This window comes from Physeter macrocephalus, chromosome 2 (genome assembly GCF_002837175.3).
Source record: "Physeter macrocephalus isolate SW-GA chromosome 2, ASM283717v5, whole genome shotgun sequence".
Lineage (NCBI taxonomy): Eukaryota > Metazoa > Chordata > Mammalia > Artiodactyla > Physeteridae > Physeter > Physeter macrocephalus.
The window spans coordinates 28490951-28497128 of NC_041215.1; positions in this window are offsets into that span (position 1 = coordinate 28490951).

The following is a 6178-nucleotide window of genomic DNA, read 5'->3' on the forward strand; positions in this document are numbered from 1 at the left end:
AGCCTGTGCCCCGCAACGGGAGAGGCCACAACAATGAGAGGCCCGCGTACCGAAAAAAAAAAAAAAAAAAAAAACTCAAAATGGATTAAAAATTGAAACGTAAGACTGGAAACCATAAAACCCCTAGAAGAAAACATAGGCAAAACACTCTTTGACATAAACTGTAGCAATATTTTTTTCAGATCTGTCTCCTAAAGCAAAGGAAATAAAAGCAAAAATGAACAAATGGGACCTAATTAAACTTGAAAGCTTTTTCACAGCAAAAGGAAACCATCAAGAAAACAAAGAGACAACTTAATGAATAGGAGAAAATATTCACAAATGATATGACCAATAAGGGGTTAATATCCAAAATATATAAACAGCTCATATAACTTAACATCAAAAAAACAAACAACCCAATTTAAAAAATGGGCAGAAGACCTGAATACACATTTTTCCAAGGAAGACATATGGATGGCCAACAGGTACATGAAATCATCAGAAAAATGTAAATTAGAACCAAGATGAGTTATCACCTCACACTTGTCAGAATGGCTATCATCAAAAAGACCAAGTTTTTGGTGAGGATGTGGAGAAAAAGGAACCCTTATACACTGTTGGTGGGAATATAAATTGGTGCAGCCACTATGGAAAACAGAATGGAGGTTCCTCAAAAAACTAAAAATAGAACTACCATATGACCTGGCAATTCCACTCTTGGGTATTTATCTGAAAAAAAAAAAAAAAAAAAAAAAAGAAGCACTAATTCAAAAAGATAAATGCACCCTAATAGTCATATCAGCATTATTTATAATTGCCAAGATATGGAAGCAACCTAAGTTTCCATCAACAGACAAATATATATATACACATATACATTGGGTTGGCCAAAAAGTTCATTCGGGTTTTTCCGTAACGGAAAACCTGAATGAACTTTTTGGCCAACCCAATATATACCACATCTTCTTCATATATATATTCTGTGTGTGTGCATATATATATACACATATATATATAATACAATGGAATATTACTTAGCCTTAAAAAAGAATAAAATTTTGCCATTTGCAACAACATGGATAGACTTGAAGGGTATTATGCTAAATTAAATAAGTGAGACACAGAAAGACAAATACTGTATGACAGGGGTCCCCAACCCCCAGCTGCAGACTGGTAGTGGTCCGCAGCCTGGTAGGAACTGGGCCGCACAGCAGAAGGTGAGCGGTGGGCCAACGAGCAAAGCTTCGTCTGCCGCTCCCCATAGCTCCCCATCACTCTCATCACCACCTGAACCATCCCACCACCCCCGTGCATGGAAAAATTGTCTTCCATGAAACCGGTCCCTGGTGCCAAAGAGGTTGGGGACCGCCACTGTATTATATCACTTATGGGACTTCCCTGGTGGTCCAGTGGTAAAGAATCCACCTTCCAATGCAGGGGACGTGGGTTCAATCCCTGGTCAGGGAACTAAGATCCCACATGCTGTGGGGCAACTAAGCCTACGCTCCACAACTACTGAGCTCATGCGCCTCAACTAGAGAGCCTGCGTGCCACAAACTACAGAGCCCATGAACTCTGGACCCCATGCACCACAACTACAGAGCCCACACACCCTGGAGCCCTCGTACCACAACTAGAGAGAAACCCGAGTGCCACAACGAAGAGACTGCGCCTCAATGAAAGATCCCATCCACCTCAATGAAGACCCTGCATGCTGCAACTAAGACCCACCTCAGCCAAAAAAGAAAAAGAAAAGAAAGAAAATAAATAAATAAAATAAATATTTTTAAAAATAGATATTACTTATATGTGGAATCTAAAAAGTAAAACAAACCAGTGAATATAACAAAAAAGAAACAGACTCACAGATATAGAGAACAAACTAGTGGCTACCAGTGGGGAGAGGGAAGAGGAGAGGGGTAATATGCAGTAGGGGATTATGAGGTACAAACTCCTGGGTATAAAATAAATAAGCTACAAGGATATATTGTACAAAACAGGGAATATAGCCAATATTTTATAAGAACTATAAATAGAATATAATCTTTAAAAATTGTTGTAAACCTGAAACTTATATAATATTGTACATCAACCATGCCTCAATAAAAAAAGAAGATAAGTGACCTTTAGTTAAGTAAGGAAATTCTCTACCATCAATTCAATGAGACTGAATTAGCATTGTAGATAGTGAATCCATTTTCTCAATTGAGGAATGTTTCTAGAATCTCTAAGAACCATATCTACTAGTAACTTTCAAATGCAAATATTTGGATTGACTCCTGTACATTTAAATTTACTTATATAAAATACTTATCTATAAGAACTGGGGAAGAAATTATTCTCCGCACCACACATGTACATAAACACAAAATCTGTGCCCTTCATTTAACCCAACAGTCTTGGAGTTCACTGAATGAAAGAAGTTGTTGCCAGAAATAAACTGTTAAATTCATTCTAAGATGATATGCTCACCCCTGGCATTTTGGAGCCCTACTAACGGCAGCTGTCTTAGCAAATTGACATAATTTCTTGCTATTATGAGAGCACTGGGTAAAAGAACGCATCAAATGGATTTATAAGGTGAAAATCTAAAACATACAAGTAGACAAAGAGCGAGCACACCATAAAGGCACACAGACTCAGTTATATCCAATGACCAGTTACAGAAACAAATTCAGTTCAATAACTTAACCCTGAATATATGCTTCTCTACGGGCCTTAAGCATCCTGCAAATTCACCTTCAACTTTATTTCATATCACAAAAACATTTGTCTATATAGAAACTGTGGAGTTTGTGGAAACAACAGTTTTAATAGAACTGAATGTAGTATCTGATTTCACATATGTATAAAATCTAAAATGTGAATAATGTCTTAAAGGACATCTCTACTCACCAGACTTGTGATGCTTGAATCTCTCCTTCTGATTCTTGGCAAGTGGTTATCTGTTTATCGTTGGATACAGGGCCAGAGAACTTTCTGGATTAGTTCTATATTTATTCAAGCCTTACTAGAATATATTCATGTATTATTAAATATTTGTATTTGGTACAACTTTAATTTTGAATTCGATGTGGGTTTCATTAAAACTATAAAATTCTTTCTAATACTTGAGAATACTCATACTTCAGATATGTAATGCTAAACTTGCAAAAGTCAATTCAAAACACAAGCAGAATAAACAGATAATCTTTCATTTCTTCACAATAATAAAGCCTTACTTCCTGTATCTCATTTTAAGTGAGATACAGGAAGTAAGAGATCTCCTCCCCAAAAGAGATCATTTAAATAAAAATAGCAATATTTTGAAATGATGCAAAATCTACTGATAACTATCTGAATGTGAGAAATATTTCTCTAAAAATTTAAATGGATTGCCCAGATTAATAAAATTACTTTAAGGCTACAAATCATATCCCTTTTGAGCAATTAACAGTTATCTTTCAGGTAACATAATTAAGTATTCACGTGAAAATAATTCAAGGTTCCTGAAATAGATCTAAAGGAAAATTCAGGGTAGATCTGATGCAAAGGATGGGGTGTTATGAAAACTCACCATACACTCAGAACAGACTTTGCAAATCCCCAGTTATTTTAGCTCAGTAAAAAGATAGAAAAAAAGTTAACTGTTTTCCTTTTTGCTTTTAATTTAAAAAGAAATAAACCTTATTTTCTTACCACAGAGAATATCAAATTTACACAAAACCTTGGCTCATCAAATAGAAGCCAAGGCATAAAAGATTATTCAACATTACAGTAAAAAATTGATAAAACCCAGAGTACATCAAAGCTATTTCAGCAGCTGCTGCTACATTCTGGGTGAAAATATCCATGGGAGAAAGCCAAACTTTAAACAGGGTCCAAGGCACCCCTCCAATTTGCACCAGGGATATTTTATCAGCTCTGCTCATTGAAAGAGACTAGTCTCAGAAATCAGATAGAAATGCTTTCAAGGCCCCCTGGTGGTGATTTATAGACCTCCGGCATCAGATACAAATGACCATGAATCAAATAAACCAAAGCAGCCAGGGCCCAAGACCAGGTTCTACAAACTAGTATGTCCTCTACATGACTCTCAGCACTTTTGTGTGTATAGTTTGTCTATCTCAGCCAGAGTTGATTCAATCTCTCTACATGTAGCCTACCACAAGAAAAATGTTTTTTCATTCCTATCAATTTGCTACAACTTAAAAAAAAGAACATTTTTAGCACCTTGACACAAATAACCCTGTCTCCCTCTTTAGATAATTTTAACAAAAAGCATATTGTACAACACTGTGCTTAAGTGTTGTGCAATACAAACTTATAAATCTGCCTGGAATCTACCTATTCTCAGCACTGGCAAATGAATTACTGTCAGCTTAAATCTTTTAAGTGTCAATATGTTAAGAGTGGTGGATTTAACAGGATAGAAAGGAGCATATAACTGATTTTCACCAGGAACTACAACCTAAAAAAAGGAGCTAACCAATGGCCTATTAAGTCTGGAATGCTCTACCTGACCAGGTGAGGTTGATCAAATAAATCAGTCCTCTAAATCTACCAGAGAGATAGATGGCCCTATTGATAGAACCAGAATTCACCAAAGAACCTGCACAAGGTGTTCAGCACTTGGCCAAATATTATAATCAACTGAGAAGTCTTTTATAATGAGGAAACCAGCCTACTCCCAGAGATGCTGATTTAATTGGTTTGGAGTGAGGTCTGGATGTGAATACTTTATAAAAGCTCCCCAGGTCACTCTTAAGGACAGTCAGAACTGAGAACCCCTGCACTATTCCTAGGGGCTCTAAGCTAGGCAGTCAGTCAGGCTGCACCCATGTCTGTCTGTGGCTGAGTCCAGACTACAAAGGGTCACTTCCCTCATTCAAGTTGCAGACAAAATAAAGCATAATCTTACATTGAAGTTACATTGTTGGAAAATTCTACATATGTTAAAATCATTCAAAAATACTTCGTATTTCTATGTGAGATGAAGTTCAGTGCCAAGCTCAGATAATTAAACACATAAGTATATATGAAAGTCATGTGTGAAGTGAGACAATACCTTGTAAAGAAGACTGTCCTGTGAGCTGTAGGCAAACACTGTTCCTCTCCCACTAAATGCCTCCAACTATTTTGGGGTACAAACAGAAATGCTCCCACAGATTTCCAAAGAGCCTCCTAGGTGGCAGCAGTGCCCCCACAAGAGGCAGGTAATACAGCCTTTGGTTTTAGTACTTACACACGCCGTGTACACTCATAGAACCCTGCTTTTCCTTTGTAATGATACAGCCACATGTAAATATTTGCTTAATGTCTGACACCTTCATACTCAGGGCACCAAGAGAACAGCGAGTGTGTCTGCATTTTGCTCACCATTGTGCTCCTAGTGCTTTGCATGGTGCCAGCACGCAGTGGGCACTCAATCAATTTTGCTCAATGAATGATTGAACATGATTCCTCTGGTGCTGAGTGCTGACAGAGCAGACAGCTCCATGCATGGCTGTGTACTAGAGTCAGAAAAGGCACTAACGGGAGTCCAGAACAGCCAGACTATTGCCTTGATTATTAGAGTTCATGTGTATGTTTCCTGTTGTCTTGGATCAGGTTGCTATAATAAAATTCCATAGACTAGGTGGCTTATAAACAATGGAAATTTATTTTTTACAGTTCTAGGGGCTGAAAGTCTAAGTCAGGTTGCCAGCATTGTGAGGACCCTCTTCTTGTTGCAGATAGAGGATGTCTCATTGTAACCTCACATGGCAGAGAGCAAAAAGGAAAGAAAGCTCTCCAGGGACTCTTAGGAGGGCACTAATCCCATTCACGAGGGCTCCACCCTCGTGACCTCATCTATTCCCAATGGGCTCCCAAAGGCCCCACCTCCTAAAACCATCACATTGAGGTGGCAGAGCTTCAACATAAGAATTGGGGGTGACACAAACATTCAGTCCATAACATCTTAAATTTCATACATTTTTCCTTAAGAATTATGAAGTTAAGCTTGTACTCTCGTTTACAGCAATGCCAAAGTAAGAGCCAAACCATACAGTTTGTCATAAGTCCTCAAATATGGTTGAAAGGACTAGAATACAAGTTTGTCGTAAAAGCTGATCTGGAAGAGGCAGCAAGAGAGAGCTTCCAGTTCAATTTACTGCCTTCAGGTTATTCACAAGTAATATGAGCGGCCAGGGTAATTAGGCTCCTGGAAATTATT